General features: G+C 45.3%; 1 protein-coding gene and 1 long non-coding RNA gene across 5 annotated transcripts in view; one reads left to right on the top strand and one right to left on the bottom strand.

Moving 5' to 3' along the window:
- The window catches only part of dlp (glypican dally-like), a 109,236-nt gene that overhangs the window by 75,113 nt on the left and 16,717 nt on the right, over window positions 1-17,406 (bottom strand). The gene's annotated exons all lie outside the window — the stretch shown is intronic.
- The window catches only part of LOC111254030 (uncharacterized), a 39,883-nt gene continuing 22,585 nt past the window's right edge, over window positions 109-17,406 (top strand). For 2 of the 4 annotated variants that reach the window (XR_015316679.1, XR_015316678.1), the window contains exons 1-3: window positions 4,126-4,493; window positions 4,599-4,860; window positions 16,894-17,164. This is a non-coding gene — a long non-coding RNA (uncharacterized LOC111254030). Of the gene's footprint in view, window positions 1,349-4,123; window positions 4,494-4,598; window positions 4,861-16,893; window positions 17,165-17,406 lie in introns of those variants that run through there. The other 2 variants (XR_015316677.1, XR_002674893.2) reach the window with 2 other exon arrangements.

Here is a 17,406-nt window from a genome sequence, read left to right as displayed (position 1 = left end):
TATATAGAACAAACATAGAAAAACGTAAAAGAAACTGCGTAAACTGTATCTTTTTATTTACATTATCTTTTTGAAAACACATTTTCTGAAAACTAAGAGTTTTCAGAAAATGCGTTTCCTTTCAATTTCCAGGCCAACCACCGCAAAAAGGCTAAAATCCAACTTCTATTCATACAATTCAACGGCGAAGTGAGCACTAAACAAAAGCAGATTGACCAGTCGTATCCCGCTGCCTAAGTCACGGCTTTTTCCAGAGATCTTTGTTTCCAAGCAAACAAAGCCTGCGCGTGTAACCCTGCACTTAAACCCGGCGTCTGTCTTCTCTTTCCTTGCGCTATTCGGGCGATGGTGACATGAGTGGCTAAATTGAAATGCTTTCCGTTCTCAACTGCGCCATAGAGCTGCAAGTCGATTTAAGTCGTAGCCTTTCCCATCAGTCTTGTGCGAGACATTTGCTCTGTGAGTTCTCCTGCCTCGTTAGCTCACAGAACCGCGCGGTGGAAGCAGATCTTCCAGAGGGAATAAACAAGAACATCGGCTATTTTCTTGCACCGTTCTGCTTTGGCCCCGCAAGTCCTTGATCTCCAACGACTTTTACCTAACCTTCGTATGTCTAACAGAAGTACCAGTATTAGTACGCAGTTGAAGTAGCATTGATGAATAGTAGGCCGCATTAAGTTGGGCCCGGATATTTTCGACTCTTAGACGCATTCGCCACTAGCCTTCGTAAGCGCGTCTTTGAGCAACGCGATCTTCTGTTTTGTGTTCGAATTGCGAGCCGGCGGAGTTACGAATTCGAATGTAAGACACGTTTATCTTTTTTCTCACTAATGATTTGTTGAGCTGCCGCTCTTGTCTCTGTTGTTTTCGGGGCAGGTTTCTGCAGATTTTTTTTTATCTATAGATTTTCGCTTACTTTCGTGTGCTCTCTCATATCTGATTTTGTTTCTTTATGTCGGCCTCTGTTTTCTCCCAATTTCAAAACGCCGATGCCCCGCGGGGCAGCATTAAGCAACGTCGACAACCGCAGCTGCAGAAAGCCAGCATACGGCACAGGCCTCGCCTATACAATATGCCCCGACGCCCGCCTGGTTGCTTGCTTATAGAAATGCCGATTACCAGTTCACTTACTCGTGGTAGCTCTCCCCATAGCAGAAAGTCACCTGACCAACTGTAACTTCAGCGTCCTGGTGGCCTCAACTTAAACCGACCCACAAAGCGCTCACATTACGTACAAAAAAACGTAACATTGCAACCAGATGCCAAGGAGTAGTTCCCGTCGTCCTCGGAACACACGCAGGAACACGAGCTGACCGCACAGCGAGAATGCTTCAACACAGACTCACAGGTAATAGCCTAATCTTCGATTAACGTGGCTTCACTAAATCGATTACATTCATTTCTCCTATATGCTTTCGATTATCTTTGCTATATATTCACTGTAGTTGATTTGTTTTCGCTAGTTCAGGAAACGGCAGGTACAAATCCTGATATTAAATAGGTACGATGTTGCTTGCAACAGGCAAACCTAAGGCAGAGCCTCATATTCACATAGTCTGTTGCTGTTTAGACTAAAGAGGAGTGGCACTTAGCCAGTCAACAAATCTATTTTTCCCGCTTTCTTTTTCTGGCCTTCTCGCTTTATCGTCCTATTCTCGTCCCTTTTGTGTGGCCTCGAAGCTCTAATTAAGCGATTCAGTCAGCGATATCGCAAACTCGACGGTGTCACCATTGAATTCGACTATTCGGCGAGCTGTTTCGGATTAGTATGAATCTTCTTTACTATGCAATGGGCACACATACACACACATGCACACCTGCAAAAGTACAGGGGCATACGTCCATCCGTTGTACTTGTAACGAATGTGGATTATACAGAATTTTTGCTTGTCGTTGTTTGACTGGCTCAGCTATGTCTGTATGCAGCCAAAAGTATCTGTCTACGATCATCTGCCTAATACGTAACGTGCAGTACTTTTGAGGATAATCAGTATCTTTATGCTGTCTTCTATCCCCTTTTCGATCGACCTCTTGCGATCGTCGCAGAGACAACAGCGACGCCGGCATCGGCCCGTGAATAAGAAGACTGTACCAAATTCTCATCGTTATTTCTGCTGCTGAAGAACAGATAAAGCAACAGATAGGTACAAAGCAATTTTATCAATGTGCATATGTATGTGCAGATATACCAGCGTACGCTGACGTGAGAAGAAAGACCTAGCGCTGTGGGGCGAGCAAGGGCAAGGGATATTTTGGAATGCTTGACGGACAATGACAAACTAATTTTTATGCGTGTGGCCAGTGACCTTTGTCCTGTTTATTATGGCAAGTCCTATTAGTTAAGAATTACAAGTTAATTATGAATCAGTTTCTTGTGGGACATTTATTCATTTCTTAATTAAGGTATTTTCGAGTATACACGATTTTTTAGCTCTTTCCCTTCCCTTTAATGTATAGTTTACCATAGCATTGCATTATCTCGTAGTCTCAAAATGCGAACACGCAATCTTCATTAGAGTAATGGGCTAATTGGGTCGATTTCAGTGTATCACACATTAACCCATTTCACCACAGCGGTATGATGTGGGTACCGCCCGGCTATGGAGTATGTTGGGGCCAAATTGTCCCATGCCAACTGATTACCGGCGTAAGTAAACTATAAGACAGCACAGTTCATGAAGGTCAGCTCATTCAGTATCAATTATTACGCCCAGTTAGCTCTCTGTAGATTCGCGTTCACCTCTACTTTTTATCCTATCCCGCCCTCTGAGTTACCTGACGTCTTTCCTGTGGCCTCCTCAAATCAAACTCGTCTAAAACAAATGTCCCCACCTAACAAACAACAGATGACGCGGGGTGGACATTGACGCCATTGGAACACTACGATGTTAAGGGCGTACACGACGCAAACCGGTTTTAGAGACGCAGCTGAGAAATTCAATTCAACGTGACTCTGCGCAAGTAGCACGCCGCTGATAGACGACTACTAGTTACGATTCGGTCTGAAGTGCTATGGCTCACACGTAGGATAGTGTTTAGAGATTGGCTTGTTCAGGCACGGAGTGAAGCAAAAAACTGACACAGTATAAGGTATGATAGCCAATAGAAGCGACGACATTACAGGTACAGGTAATAATACTTTCCGCGCTGTCTCCTTATTGAAGCAAATTACTTATTGTTCGAATCCAAACAGAGCGCAGCCTTCAGCGGATCGCCTTTTATCCAAGCAAAAAATTTTCTCTACCGGTTGAATGCTGACCTATATAAGGTTGACATTATCTAGTATATTTGTATGTTGTTTACTGACAGGATACGATGCATCGGTAGATCTACTGCCGAATGCTCTAACAAAGCAATACCGGCAGAACTTTGTCTACGTAACACATTTATCCGGCGCACCCCATAGTTGTATAATATCGTACAATATTACGATGCTCTAGTGTGATGGTAGTAGTTGCCGTATGTGCTTAACTCCCACATCACCACGCAGAAGAACGCGTGTAGATACTGGTTGTAGGGTTGATAGGTATGATTTGTCTAGTATGTAATTCAATAGTATACGTATGTCAGCATAACACCATCTATACTATTTTCGAGACACTACAGATCAGATAAACTGGCCTTGGCCGATGGCCTGCTCCAGTCCAAAGGGAAACACTAATCTAAAAATACCATGATTGTGTAATAAAACGCCACCGTGACATTTAACGTTCATAGTGTTCCACATAAATAAAACTCACATATATGTATTGGTTTTGTCATTCGCTATATATGCATTGTTCTTGGAATAACAAGCATTAGAGGATGGGGGGGCCTGCTAAGCTGTCGAGTCCATCGGCATCAACCACCTTTGCTAGCGTTCATCAACATCATCATTTTGACCGACTTCGTAGCTATCATCACACGGGATAAATGTAACTATTGTGCAGATAGTTATTTCGTTTTATGCTGCTTTATAAATCTGTGTAGTCGCTGGCACTTAGCTTCTGTTTTGTGTCAAGCGTCCATATAAGACAGCCACAGGTATACTTGTCCCCGTTACTTTTAGTGTACCAAACCTATGTACGCGTGCATATATGCAGGTCCAGTAGAAAGCTACAGTTGATGTCCTATTGAGACAGCTAATGCTTCTCTTACAAATAGCAGGAACGATATGTACGAACAGAAGTGATCCGTTCACTATACGTGTGAATCAATTGAACAAACAGACATATTATATTTCAGAAAAAAACTAAATATTAGGGAGTTACATTTAGCTGACCCCACAGCTAGTCATCTCCAGGTCGCCCAGCAAACGTCACAAGTTCACCGGATAGGCTAATGCGTAACGCTACTGACCAGCACGGAACAATATAGACTATATAGAAACAAGGCGTGCCCAAATATCCGACTGTTCCTGTTAGGCGTGGCCTCCGGATAGAGTCTGGCCCGGGGCACATCAGACGAAGTCGCTGTATTCTACTGACGTCACACCGTCTGAGGGTCCCCATAGCGTAAGTTCGGCCTTCACCTATTCAATCAGTACATGCGATTCAACTCTGCTTCCTAGTAGCGGTAGTAGTGTGTCCGTCTATAATCGACGGTGCCTCTGATTTCAGTCGTAGTCAGCTCCCGCAGGACCAGGACGGCGGTTGACTCGGTCTTGTTCTGCCGTTATGAGGGTTATGATCGCTATTTCTAACGCAACTACATGCCCCCGCATCGGTTAGCCCGGTGGGTATACGATACGTACCACATCCGATGAGTTGTTTACTTCGAGGCCTTCTGGAAAATTCATCTGTTGCTTACCGCGGCGCGCGGTCCAGGCGACACGCCAGATTGAGAAGTTGTAGTTCCGGAAGGATATAGTTGTCGACTTCGGTAAGCCAGTTCACCCTCTTGAAGCGTAACTAAATCTTTGCTATACAGTGAACGGTGTCGTGGTGGCGTTTCTGTAACTTGCAGCCTTACCAATATAATCACGTTTTGTCCCTATTTAGATACAGTTATTGCTCAAATCACAAAGTCCTTTCTGGAAAAGGTTTTCTACCGAAGCTAGCTTCAGCTATCCGATAGATTCTTATCACCAAGATATCTTGCGTCAACGAAGATGGACAATGGTAAACTTAGAAGCAAATGTATATATACACGCATATGTGAGCGTCTGTAAGTCAACGAACGTAACACGAGGTGATAAAGAGTTTGACCCGGACACAGGCCTGCACAGAGAAAGGAAAACGGTCTAAACAGAAATCAAGCGTCGCACGTTCTATATATTATTGTATTTCATAACCCGTTAACATCACCTGATAAAACCGAGGCGGTTGCTGTTGTAATTACCTGTTGACGCGTTGTTTCTGTCCCCCAACAGAAAGGGTCTGTATGACGTTCCCTCTTTTTCTTAAAGCGTATCCATAAGTCAGATTTTCTCCCTCCTTCAACGTCATTTCCGAACATTTTCTTTATCTCGAATGAAATCCACTAAAATCGGAATTTTCCGCGCATCGGAGTCAAGCAAGGCAAGCTGCGACTAGCACAACAACGCATGGCATAGCGACCACAGTTAAGTAGGAGTTGCCCCAGTCAGTGGCACACAGCCCCATCATCGCTCGTTTACCCTTACTGAGATGCTACGGAATGCAAAGAGCGAGGAAGAGTCGTTGATGGCGTCAGCCGTCGTTTTCAAGCACCGACCGGCGAAAACAGATCAAGATAGGCTAATAAGAAGAAGAAGTCGAAATCGTGGACCTTCGTTCTTTTTTTACCGCCACATCGCACCACATGCCTGCTCCGTCGGCACTTGATTGTCGGTCGGTGCGTCGTTTAAGCAGGATTCAACAACACTAACGGCAGCGCGTTTCGTCGAGATTTCGACTTGGGTCTGCTGGCGGCGGCAACGGCGATGCTAGAAATAATAAGCCCGATGGAACAAAATCAAGGAACGAATCAAGAGGAACACAGACATACGCACAACGGCCATAGACCACCATGACAACGGCGACAATAACAACAACTGTGAGGACAATGAAGGGAAACAAGCGAATCCAGCGGGAACGGCATGGTTCCCAAAGAGATATTTCTTCTTTCTGCTACATTTCCGTTGGCCACCGCTGGCATAATTTCAACTGGCCTGCTGCTCGTTCTTATTCCGCTATTCTGATCTCCTGAGAAAAATACGTCACGTCGAAAGGTAGGTAGATAGCATCTTGCGACGGGAGATCAATGATAGCATTGCTATTGCAGCCGCGCGACAGCTAGCGCCAACAGGTTCTTCGCAGATCCTAAGGAAATATCTATACGTGCGAATGTAAGAAACCTAGACTCGACGAACATACCATGAACGTGGGTAGGGTAGATATCTATGAATGGATGGATCTACGGGAGGCCAGTTGAGGTCTGTCCAGCAATGGCAAAAAGGACATTTGCAAATCAAGACCAACTATGTGTAGAAAGTGTACGATGTATCTCGTACCATATACTCGTACTCCTGCATAAGTAGACAAAATGCTATTCGTTTGGCAAATAACATAATTATAGTGTATGTTCGAAGAGCATATTATGCGCTTATTTCATACTTTCTACTTTATATCATAAAAATGAAAAAAAGGCTTATTTCACACTTATTAAACAGTGCTAAATAACTTTTCAATCTAGAATACCCTATAAACGTTAGGCAGGCGTTATTTGACGCTTCGCGCCACGTTCATTTCAAAAACATCCGCCGACTGCAGCAATCGACACCGAAACAAAAAAAAGCCAAACAAACCAGATATATATGGCTTTCTATCCTCCCTTATCGCCGTAATTATAAGAAACACAAAAAAAGCTACTCGAATCCCGTCGTAGATAAAGGACGCGTGAAAATCGTTCTAAGTCTCGGTTACAGAAAATAAACTCCGATTCGACAAATCGGCCCCCGTCAGCGCAACAGTACCGAAACCCGTATTCCGCAAGTGAATAGAGAAGAGGGGCACGATATGAAAACACGAGAAGATCAAACTTAGAGCCAAGAAAAACCAGTGACTGAATATAAAAAAAGAGAAATATATATATATATATATATATAGAAAAAGAAAGCGATCAACCACTACAATAGAAGTGGATCATCAGTTTCGAACCAGCCGTACCGATTCCCACTTTGCATAGCTGTCTCCCGTCTGTTGGTGTGGTAATATATCAACGGTTTTGAGGTTTTATTATGTAGAAACATGAAAAAGGTCATAGACATCGGACAGATGACAAACCGCCAGGCAACTCTGGGGTTCGATATGTCGTTTCGGCGGCCATGGCAGCCCCCCTTTTACTGACTTTGCCACGGCGACTGCTGTTGCTGTCAGCGTCGTTATTATTGAAGACCTGACACGGTCCGTTTTTCGGTATTTGGTTTCTCTTTACGCTTTAAGAGATAACACGATGACGAAATCGACATGCAAGGGACTGCATATGATGGGGGCGACGCTGGCAAGCGGAATCGAGCACACACAACGAGGCAAGCATAGATGTGTAAACAGGCCGAGCTGGTAGGCCAGCAGGACAAGCAACACGCAATCAGCGGTGAAACAAAGAACACTGATTCGCACTGCGTGGAACCGTTCTCACTAATCAAACATGAAAATCAGCTGATGAATAGGTTGTAGTTAACTATCCGGTCAACGTGTGTGGCACTGCGGCATAAAGCTGAACAAATGGTGGTTTACCTAGGTAAAATACGTTTGTGGAAAGATTTATTTTATTTGGATAAAAGTTTCGTTTCGGGATGTTGTTTGAATCCTGTTTACTTAATGTGCGCTAGATTTATCAATGAAAGGGCCAAGCCATAAAAAATCCAGCAGGATTAAAATCACTATTAATTTTTAGCGGCGTCCACGAAATCGGCCGTATGTTTGGCCGGCTGTTTGACATTTACGGAGCAGGCCATAAATTTGGTTGGTATGTGCGTGGCCGGTTTATTTATATGGCAAACGTCAAACTGCGCTGAATGAGGTAAGTTAGACTGCGTTGCTGCGGTACTTTACCTATAAGTGTGTTGGCAGAAAAGTTTGTTGGAAGCCACATCCGCACAACGGCCTAGGCTTGACCTGGCATGTAGGACGACCTTGTTCAATCCTCTTAAAACTGGTCGAGTTTTAACTACTGTTAATTGTTTCAATCATTCAACTTCTACATTTGATACTTGCACTGTTCGCTGCGCATACACATGTTGTAACTATCTAGACACACTTTGTTCCGATTTGGCCAATATTGCTTTGTTCTTTCATCAGATCGTTCTAGGGTCGCTCAGGGCTAATCATATCTTTCTACCAATGGTCGATGTGGCGATACTCCTATCTCGGCTTTAATACGAGCAAGCAGTCCAGCTTTGAAATCGTACTTCTAGGTAACCGTCGTTTGGTGCATCACTGTCCTCTCCGCTGCCTTACTGACGGGCGATTAAGCCCGCCAAGAGTTGTTCTCGGCTATCTTCGAACTACAGTAGCGGCGATGTCACCGTCGGCGTCACCAGAAAAGCGTTGAGGAGCGGGAACGGCCTTGCAAAAAACCTATGGATTGTCTAGTTCATGATCGGTTCGAGCAGGCGGTGTTTCGCCTTTTTAATCTCCCGGCTTTTGCTTGAAGTCTCAGAGTAGAAGAGAGAGTCCGGCCGTATTGCTGTCGGCAACGACCAATGCTACAGCTGTGTCATCAAAAAGAAACCAGCCGAACGACCATTTTGATGGTCCATTCCGTCACCATGTTTGCCGACCTGAATCGGGCTCAGGACGCGGTACAGAGCAGAAGATACAAGGTTAATGTTGCATAGGGCGGCTAGCACCAAAATAGATCTCCGAGCCTGCGTAGCAGTAGGGCTACAATTTGCACCCCAGTTGCCCCCTTCTTCCACTCCTACTTCCAACCTAGCCTGACTTACCGATAGGTCGGATCTTGAAGATATCATCAATTCGCTAGTGCATCAATATTGGCAGGCGGCAACTGGGCTGCATTTTTGTTCGTCATTTGGTGACTGGGAATTCTGCTCGCTCAAGATCAACATCATGGCAGCCGTAGAATGAGAATAGATAGCGCTAGCATACATCGATAAATATGTAAATACATAGAATTAAAGTGCGATGTTCTCAAGGTGTAGCAGCTTGAAATATAAGTCGAAGATTCTGCATATAACCGAAGACAGCTACGTAAATGATATGAATGGAAGCACAATAAAATGAGGCCCACTTATTTACGACTAAAATTTCCGCAACTGTGTTATCATGTAATGGGCTGGGTGCCGATAGCTGGCACCCTCCGGTCATTATCTTATTGAACTTGCAAAAGGCAGATTAGTTTGTCAGAGGAGACATTTTCTTGATCGATCTAAGGGATTTTAGGAGGCCAATCACAGAAATTATTTTGGTATAGGAAGTCTTTGGCCGATAAGGCCAGGCGAAATTCCGGTATTGCAAATTAGGCGTTATAAAAAGCAGCATGTCACCATGTGATTTAGCTTGTCACTGGGAAATTGCAGTGATAATTATTACCAACTCAATAGTAGCCATATTTAGTTAGATGCTGACACCCTAGATTGGATTCAGGAAAACAAAATGTCACCTCTCAAGAAACTTTATAACCAACTAAATAACGTTCAACATCTTCATCATTCATAATAAGTAAGCTGAAATAGAACATAAACACAACAATATTTCCGTTACTTCATCCCGAACTCCCTTTAATGCGATAGAGCCAAGCTGTAGCACCTCAGAATTCACGCACATGTACTTACTCGGTCACTCAGAGCCTTGGCGGTACACCGAAACAGCCAGTAGTTCTTCGTCCTCTGTCAAGTTTTTCATTTAGGATAGAGATGCCATGCTTTTCGGCCTATTGCTAAGAATACTACACATGTGGATGCTCTACTTTATTATGCAGTGTCGGCTGGCAAATTTCCAGACTCTGGAACAAACTGAAAAGGTTTTTACTTCTACTGCCGATACGGTACCACTTAAGGTTTGGGGCTGTGAAGTTCACCCCTCACTCTCGCACCAGCAAGTTTCTGTCACTAGGGTCGAAGGAACTGCCTGCGAGCGATTAAAGCAGGCAACTCACACTATTGTTTTCTACCCATTACTTTTCTCCTGTTCCGCTCTTCTACACATTTCCCTGTTACACTCTAAAACACCACCGGACGAAGCTAAGGCTAACAAATACAGATAGTCCTTCGACTGTTTTTATTTCTGCCACTGTTCGGCCAAGCACTTTTTGTCGCAGCTTTCAAAGGCCATAGTAGCTACCGCGATTAACGCACCCTCTTTCAAGCCTAATTGACACAGCCCAGTACTGCAAACGAAACAATCATAAAGAATCATTGAGAACAAGCAGGAGCTACGAAACAAAATCAGTGTTGTTAGTGTTTAGCTATATACTGGTAATCAGGCAGCTAGACTGTAAACCAGGCGACTTAGGACGCAAGGTTAAAGCTCGGAGCAAAAGCTTGACAAGAATCTGCTGTCCCCAAGTTCAACTCGGTCGTACCAGGCAACTAGCTCAACTTCATGCAACGTAAATAGCAAGCCACGACTTCGTCCTGGCTTAGAAGTCCCCCTACTGCCTTCACCATCGTTGCCCCCCAATTCACCAGTTTGCCCCTGAACGCCGAACAGCTCCCTCCTCAGCTCTTCCCTGACAGAGAAAAATGCGGGTAGCAGAGGTCGTATCGGTCATATGTAAACCAGTAATGGCAGAGCTGAAAGCTTGCGTTCTTTTTCGGGACGATAGCGTCCAAAGGATCCAATAATATTTCCCTAAACCCCCCTTCTACCTCTCTCAGCTGGCTTTGCTCGCCCTCACACTCGGTTCCGCGGTAAACTGGCCACTTCCTCTTTTGGAGGCTTTGCTTCAGTGTTCGCAACACACAGCAGTGGCGTTCCCGTTCTTCAGCCGTACTTCAACGACTAGCCCAGCGCTAAGAGATATTTCACGCCACAAGCAGCTGCTACGCGTCTGCCTGCTACAGCATGAGCTAGCAGCACGTAATAAACGTTTGCGTTGGCGGGAGCAAACCCGACAGCAGCCGCTACCATCATTCCACTTAGTTTCAACTGGGCGATATGTGGGTACGCTTAGCTTGGCTGTCTTGACTAGAGCAGAGCTGATTGCTCACATCTTGGGCGGGTCCATACTCCGAAGTCAAACGGCCTGACGAAGTGAGTGCGAAGAAGAAAGAGTGAAAAAGGAGACCGGTTTCATTCAGGCTCCGTCACTGCCAGCTGAAGCCTGAGCTTGTGCCTGTGTCTACAGTAAGAGCGACGACGCTGCTGCTAGGCTCTCCATCTCGTTACTGTTTTCCCTCAAACGATAGATTCGGCAGCTAATCCTCACCGGTTGTATACGATGCGTCACATACGTCTACATATGTGATGCATGCGAGCTTCTCCTTGTAGACGCATCGAACAGGCTGAAAAACAGAGGGAGAGAGAGAGAGAGATAGAATAGCACAGCATATAAAGTAATAGCCGAAGAGAGAAGATGTCGGGCGTTGCCTGGCCTTCTTTCAGCTACAGCAGAAACAGTATCCGGCGCAAAACGAAAAACAGACTTTCACGGTAGACTATTCAGTTCCAACTAGTCATTTTGACCGCCAACCTATACAAGTAGCGGTAGTGCTAGTAGAATGTAAATTGGGCTGAAGTGCTATGGGTGACAGAAAAGTGGTTTGATGATAGCCACGATAGCAATTAGCAACGAAGAAATAAGACGACGGTCGGCTGCCCGACGCCTTCGAGGCCCGAACTTCTCGGTAACGGCAGTTAATTGGTTGTGTCGACATCGTTAGACATTAGCGAATCACCGGGTGATTTCAAACTGGGTTCGACCTTCCGGCTAGCAAATCATTTACTTTTTGATAATGGTGTGAAAACGTCTGAACCTCTGCAATGCACATCTATACGTAACGAAGAAAGTTACACATTCAAACCTTTGTCCTGTATCATTTCCTAGCAGACCATTGATTTCTAAATGTACGAATTTAAATAAGAACCATTTTTCCGTTTATATAAAGTCAAATAACTTTATCTATTTTGTCCACATTGAATACTTTATTAGTTCCTCTCGTTTTCTATCGTCCTGCATCGTTGTACAAACGCCGATTTTCATGTTCCGTAACGGAGACTCAAAAGATTCGAACCGTTCCCTTCACGACCGCTGCAGCCTTCACCCGAGCCAAAAGATCAATTCGGATCGTCGGCTTCGGCGTGCTTCCTCCTGACGCCTTGAGACGAAGTGTCGGAGGTCCAAAGCAATAGTAACTGGGTGCCGCTCACCGACTAACACGTCTTCGTCCATCAGTTCTTCGCACTTAAATCCTCCCCTCCGTAGTCAAGTCTATGAAGTGTGCCAACCAGCGATAGCGGTAACGACTGCTGACTGCCGAATAAGTCTCTGGCATCACTCAGTTAGCCGACCGCTATCGCCAATCCACTAGGAGACTCGATGGCAAGCTGTACGCCGAATCGTGCGCCATGTCGGAACGGTTTGCCGTTTCTGTCTATTAGTATAATACAATCAAAAAGGACAAAATAACAGGAGGGTAGCACCCCACAGACGCGTTAGAGCCGTTCGAAGATGCTAAGGTATTTTGAGAAGGGTGCATCGAAAAAATACAAAGAGGTACGCCGCAGTGCATAGGTTTAAGTATGTAGGCTATGATGTCTATAGAGTCAACGGTGCGTCAGTCGTATGGTGCTTCGCAGGTATAACGTTGATAGCGTTGAACTGGGTAACGATGGGGCTAGCGTAAGACGCGATTCTATCGAGAATCCACTGATGATCTAACTAGCGTTCGTAGTGGCGACACCATTGGCAACTTGGGCCCTATATAGAAAAGCACAGATGTACGACGTTAATATATGTACGCATAGCAAACCGTATTCAACAAGTGCTTTGTACTTTTGGACCTATTGCGCAGGCCGCAGTCACCCAGATGGGTATCTCGATCATATCGAGCACCCCAACCCACTGCTTTGTTGCTTATCTGTGGCGGCAAGACACCAATTATAGTGTCGTTACAGACCATTACGTAACAGAGCAGACATCCACAGCGAGCAAAAGCGGGCTTTTCAAAAAGAAGCCACATATACTCTACACCATGGAGAAATTTATGTATCAATCAAATCGTGTTATCGTTGTGGTGGTGTCATAACAGAGAATTGTTGGCGTTTCTATCCTGATAACCTGTCATTCATAATCGCTTGTCGGTGTCGAGGTTTCCGGGAGTGCGATGACTGAACTGTTGAGGCGGATCCGCGCAGACTGGCGGACGAAAGCCATTTCAGCCACCGAAAAACCAATTTTACGAGGAAAACGGTATGCACCGTACTTTCCCATACATTGTATGTAGACAGAAAGCTGTATTACCTTAGCTCAGTCGTAATAGCAACTGGGTCAGTCGTAGTACTGTTGGCAACTGCCGCAATCCTGTTGGTCAGTTCCACCGGGTGGAGGTCACCCTCACTTCTGTATGTCTACATATAAACGTAACTGAATGCAGAGTGTAGACGATAAGGATGCCTAACAACAGGCAGAAGAACGTGATCAGAGACACAGCGAATAGCGGGGGCCTCGTCGTTGCACGCAATGCGTACCTATGGCTGTAGAAGTGGATGGAAGACGAGTTAACGGTTAAATGTTATGAGGCTAACACATAAGTGTACATATAAACAGCTTAACGAAATGATGCTTCAGCCAGTAATATGGCTGCGTACCGCCAATCAATAGAATAATAAATGCGCTTAAATGTCCTTCTAGGCACAAAATAGTAGTACCTAAATTGGCGGTCCACAATACAAACTACCGTGATTTAGTTAAGTGCATTCATAGAACAATAGGTTAAAGAAAGGAAGAAAGACAGGGAGAGAGAAAGAGAGAGAGAGAGAGAGAGAGAGAGAGAGATGTGATGACTCAAGTAACAGCTAATAGTTTTCGCAATTGGTGTGCCATCCATCTGCTGTATCTGCTCGATGCCTACAACAACTGGCGATGATAAAGACAACAATTGTCGCATTGAGATTCATGGGCGTTAGTTAACTACGAACCGAGTTACACTGGAGGCCTTCATCGCGAGTGTGTTCGCGTTGTGTCCTTATGTCGTCCCCAATGTCCTTTCAAGGCCATCTGAGGATCTAGATGGCCAATGCTTTCCTTCGCTGCGTTAAGTGAACCGGACATGCTCGCACTGGGTTCAGCAGGCCAAGCCAGTGAAGGGACCCAGCAAACAAGTACACAGCGTTACTGAGATAAGCCAATGGAGACATTGCTTTTACGAGAATACGCATTGCAAAAATACTGCGAACAAGAAATAAGCTTCCCGATCAACCTAAGAAATAAATGGGATTGTAGGGATAACCGAATATATGCCGCTGCTGACGCTAGTGTTGTTGGCAGTTGCCAGCAACAATCGCCACGGTGGTGGAATTTATACCAGTGTAGTTAGACTGAGTGGAAAAAAGCATGATTCATCTTCGACTACGATGAGACCGAAGCTGTGCTCGCCTAGCAGGGAAAAAGAAAGAGATAGTAAACGAACCAAGGAATCGAAGTAAGGCAAGAGAACGAGAACACCGAGTAGGAAAGAAGTGAGCATGAGCGCTTACTAGGCCTTGCAGGAACCCAGCGGCGAATCTAGCCGGCAGTGTGCAGATTCAATCCACACGACCATAGCTACCAATAAATGGTGGCAGAGAGAAAAACTTGCACGAAGCGCCACGCTTCAAGTGTGCTGGCTCCATCGGTAAGTACAGTTAGACTAAATATATGTACAAGTACTTCGCTGTCCTACCCCTGCACTGAGCAGAGTCTCTGTTATCCCTCCTTCTACCATTCAACCCTGCCCTTTCATCCAGCACCGTTCCACTATGCAACTGTACTATGCATTGTGTGTGGTGCACGATAGCAGCGGCGTGTCACAAAAACGCAGCGTGTCATTGGACACTGGGAAGTAACTGAACAGGATGGCGGGAGATCTATTAGTCGCTAGGCTACCGCTAAACGAAATAGGGACGCAGGCTATTTGGGAAAATGGAATCACATGGGGATTTCACAGACTTTGGTAAACACTTTGGAAGGTAGTAACCGTAGGTTCTTGCTGGTAGCTCTCCCAAGGCTATTTGCCTCTGCCAGACAAACTAATGCTCTTATATGGGGGTGTTCTCCCAACTTGCAGAACTCAGACATTGCCCACAGCCAACAGCGACGCCACCGCCGACATTGAGAGTCCAAAGCGTGCTCTTACAGCTCAATCTATCTGCCCGCGCACGCCTATCAACAATGAGAAGTGCTTGTTTGCAACTGTATCTATGATAGTGGCTATTGACGTAAAACTTCCATACGCTTGAATCTCTGGCAAGGACCAGCACAAAAGGAAGAAGATCAAAGTTTTTCCTCGTTTTGCTTGGACAGACGACGCCTGTCTGAGCGCTACATGGCTGTTTGTGATACTGAAATAAAGTGGTGATATCTAAATACAAGGCACGTTCTCGCTCAACTTGAATATACATATTGTAGCAAACGACATTTTGCCGATGTTCCCTGTCGCCTGGTCCTTCCACGTCTTAAGCTCCCGTTACGCTATTCCGCCTCATCTACATAGACACATACTCGTACACACAAACACGCTTTAGTCCAACTACGCTTACTCAGCCGTTGTAGCCTTCAAATTTATGGAACTATATAGGAGCTACACTGCCTAAGAATCTATTGGCGTTGCAGCAGAGATTGCTGTAGGTGGCAAAATATAGCAGTCGTATCACGGTCTAGTATATATTAAAGCTTAGCCCGGCGCGCACCGCGTGAGGCTGCAGTCTTACGCCGTACAGGCGATGCTCCTACCATACCTCCATTCTCGTGGGCCCCTAGTGATTTCTCATTATGTAGACATTATATAAACCTTTTTGTGCCTGGGAATAAATCAAGCTGATCAGTAACTCAGAAAGCGGGAAGGGATTCCCTCGATAAGCATGCTACAGAAGATAGCGCCATCACGCTCGTGCACACACACACGCGTGTACACAGACAATTTGCTAACCCAGACAACATTCAGCCGGTATCTTTTTAGCCGGAGTACTAACGATAAACAACTGTATAGGTTTCGCCATTGTGCAAACTGGTTATTCGGATGAGCTCATGCTCATGCGCGTAAAACTCAACTACGTATTGCGTCGTCATTGCGACTTCCCCTGACGCACTACGGCTCAGTTCTAACCAATTCCGAGGGCGTACCGAACCTACTGTAAGGAGTATCGGTGATCACTCTAATTAGGTGGATCATGGTCGCAACAGCAGCAGGGGTGGCATCAATAAGCTTCACAAAAGTGATTACATGATTGTTCTTTGCACCTTCAATAGCTGGAGATCTTCCAAGTAGCGGATGAAGCACTGTTTCTGTCCTTCGCTAACACATGTATCCTTCTATTTTTTTTTTTTAGTAGATGGTTGCAACAGCCACTGAGGAAGCAGCGGGTCACGCAAGCTACTTGCAAACATAGAATAGCTGAGTAATTGTAAACACACCCATCCACTAAACAATCTTGCAACGGTCGACCGATATTAGTTGGTTGCTGTTTCACTTCTTCTTAAATAGTCCTCACAGACAGTCAGAACGATAGCAGTTTCGATACATACATATATGCATCCATGTTGTGAGACTTTGTGGCTTACAAGCAGCGGTAATGGCGGTGACCGCGCCGACGCATGGCGTAGTCACCGCCATGGTGAACTATTGTTGCAGAAAGTTTGTGCAATTACTCGGTCGGCCACGAGGAGTCGCATGCCAAGAAACTGCCGGCTAAAGGACTAGTTGTCCCTAACAGCGACCACCGTGGCGCCAAAACCTAACCCTCCTTTAACCCCTTTCATTGTAATTCACTCCGGCGGGGCTTCTTTTTTCAGCGACCTTCACAGAAATCAGCCGAGGGCACGTTGAAAGGCGTCTACGAGTCGGGCTTAGCCGTAGCTCTATAGCTAGAGTTGATTGGCGCATTGCCAAAAGGACGACAGCTGCGGCTGTAGTGACCTCGGCAGAATGGGGATTTCGTAACCGTTCAACAGTCAGCGACACAGAACGATACAACCCGGAGACTATCATTGGTAGAGGATGTCGACCAGTTGCCATTGGTTCGTAGTGCCAGTCAGCGAAAAGGATACTCCTAGGCCGCAGGATGTAAGTGAGCAAGCAAACGATATACTTTAAAATAGGTAAATAATTCTATTCTCCCGGTGATCCTAAAACATTTTCAGCGAGCTTTAATCTTCTTTGTGTAAAATGCTGCAACGCTGATGCAGTTTGCCACAATCGTAAAATTGGAAGAAAATCTTTTTTTAAGTGTCGAACTTATAAAGTGGGTAGTGTATTTGAATGATGTTGATATTGGTGTTTCTGGTATTGCTAACGTAAGCTTCATC

The sequence above is a fragment of the Varroa destructor genome, unplaced genomic scaffold (assembly GCF_002443255.2).
Source record: "Varroa destructor unplaced genomic scaffold, Vdes_3.0 BEIS01000007.1, whole genome shotgun sequence".
NCBI classification, from domain to species: Eukaryota; Metazoa; Arthropoda; class Arachnida; order Mesostigmata; family Varroidae; genus Varroa; species Varroa destructor.
Note: the sequence above shows the minus strand (reverse complement) of the source record. Positions and strands in the feature narration are given on the sequence as shown.